Genomic DNA, 2,417 nt, shown 5'->3' on the forward strand with positions numbered 1-2,417 from the left:
TTCAATATTTCACATGAAAAGAGGGCTTTTCTGTGTCCTCTATACACATAAAAAGGTGATTGAGATGAAAGCAGGTAAAGAGAGGTGGCTTTCTACTTCTGAGTTATTAGTTCACAAAGCCAATTGTGCTGTGTGACTGAGGTGTGCAGTTTAATAACTTCATAAAAAAGCTGCTATTAGGACGAGAGGAAGGCAATCAGTAGTTCCTCCTTTCGGCGCAGCAGCAAGGAGTCGGCTTTGATCTCCATCACGGCTAAATGTCTTCTGTGAGACAGAGAGCTGCTGGGAACAGGACCACATCAATTATTAATTCTCTTTCTCTCCTTCCATGCGAGCAAATGACAGCAGGTTTGTTTGCTCTCTCAGTTTTTTCTCTTGTCTGATCCTTAATGAAAATGAAATCTATTGAAACTATAGCAGAGTATACATTTCACATGATAGTGGAAGACATTCATTTGAATTCATTACAAGATTTTATATATAGGCTATATATATATGTATATACAGGTGCATCTCAATAAATTAGAATGTCGAGATACACCTGTATCTCAATAAATATATTGATTTGTATATATATATTTGTATATATATATATATGTATATACATATGTATGTATATATGTATTTTACAAACGAAAATTGTGAATTGTATGCAGTAAGTTCTCATCTGTAGACTGAAGATTGACTACATCTAAATGATTTACATTTACACATTTACATTAACTCTTTTGATTGTTAGGTTACATTTTCAAGAATTTTATATCCTCATCAAAAACACTGCACTGTGTCATATTATCAGTGACCGCTAGATGGAGCTACTTTATTTCAAACCGCAGTCATGATCACTGACAGCCTGAGAACGTTTGCTCAAATCTAAAAATCCCTCCTTGTCAGAAGCAAACTGATGGATACACGAACAACTTACCTCATCTTTATCTCATCATATTTTTGGCATAATAAAGCCTATATGTTGTGATGCGTTCAGCATGTTTTAATAAAATATCTTAAATATGTCGCGGGCACAAGTATTCAGTCCCTGTGCTGCAGACATTTGTTTAGAAACTATAAAATGTGGTTCAGTTAGTGATAAGGCTAAATCTAACCATCCCTACGCTGCTTAGAAACATTTCAATTGTCTTGCCTAAATAAGTTTAAATGGCGATGCTGTGAGTTAAAGACGACTATTTATTTACAGAATAGAATACACAATTAACCCAGCAGAGGGCGCTTCTGTCCTGCAGGTTCGTCCAGTTCACCAAAACAAACACACGCCCTCGCAGCAGACATTTTAATCCAGCACAGAGCGTGTGAACGTAGACGTGTATCACCATCTGTCTCGGATCAGGGTTTGATTGCTGCAGTCTGACGAGTCCGTATGGGTTATTTTCGCTCTGCTTCCCCGATGTGCTGCTGTCACTAGATTATAAACACAGACATGATCACATCTACGGACGAGATCGATTGTGGACGCACATGTGACAATATAACGTGCTGGATGAGATTCTTTGTGTAGTTTCGGCAAGATAAAGATGTGTAATGGTAAGCTCGAGCTCACGCCCATTATCATGTCTGTGTGTCGTTGCTATTTAAGCGCATCCCTGTCTCGAGACAGGAGAGTATCATAGCAACCGCAAATCTTCTGTGTCGGTGATGTCCGGTGTGTTTCATCGTCTGTGGATGCTTTATAATCTGTGGTAAACCGCGATGCTCTGTCATGTGATTGAGCTGCTGCCGATACTTGACTGTCAGCTGTTAGATGAGTTACAAAGAGTAGGGTGATGGCACAGAAGGTAATACATGGTATTGGATGATTACCATATTCATATATTACATGCCAGTTAAAGATACTATGAAAAACAGTAACTTAGGTACCTTGCAGTTACCTTGTAACGTGCAGAAACGTGGAATTATTAGCATGTTACTTGTCCAGAATGTTTTATCATCATGGTACCATATCCAAAGCCACGACAGTACTTTTTTTTTGTGATTTCGTTTAGATCCATTATTTTTTTAATAATGCCGTTTTCATAAAAAAATCATATTCCGGATTTCAGACGATCAAATTCAGATTATGGACTGATCCATACGGTAACCATAGTTGCATAAAAAAAATAATATTCTGGATTTCAGACGATCAGATTCAGATTATGGACTGATCCATACGGTAACCATAGTTGCATAAAAAATCATATTCTGGATTTCAGACGATCAGATTCAGATTATGGACTGATCCATACGGTAACCATAGTTGCATTAAAAAATCATATTCTGGATTTCAGACGATCAGGTTCAGATTATGGACTGATCCATACGGTAACCATAGTTGCATAAAAAATCATATTCTGGATTTCAGACGATCAGATTCAGATTATGGACTGATCCATACAGTAACCAAAAGTGCATAAAAAAGAAAAATC

The 2,417-nt window shown here is 37.3% G+C and overlaps 1 protein-coding gene across 1 annotated transcript in view; it reads left to right on the forward strand.

Moving 5' to 3' along the window:
* Positions 1–1,368: 1,368 nt before the first annotated feature.
* Positions 1,369–2,417, forward strand: part of LOC107555086 (testis-expressed sequence 2 protein-like) — a 35,761-nt gene continuing 34,712 nt past the window's right edge. The window contains exon 1 of the mRNA XM_016237779.1: positions 1,369–1,539. The gene's annotated coding sequence lies outside the window, so the exon portion shown is untranslated. The remainder of the gene's footprint in view (positions 1,540–2,417) is intronic.

Source organism: Sinocyclocheilus grahami, unplaced genomic scaffold, assembly GCF_001515645.1.
Source record: "Sinocyclocheilus grahami isolate Dianchi unplaced genomic scaffold, SAMN03320097.WGS_v1.1 scaffold524.1, whole genome shotgun sequence".
Taxonomy (NCBI): Eukaryota; Metazoa; Chordata; class Actinopteri; order Cypriniformes; family Cyprinidae; genus Sinocyclocheilus; species Sinocyclocheilus grahami.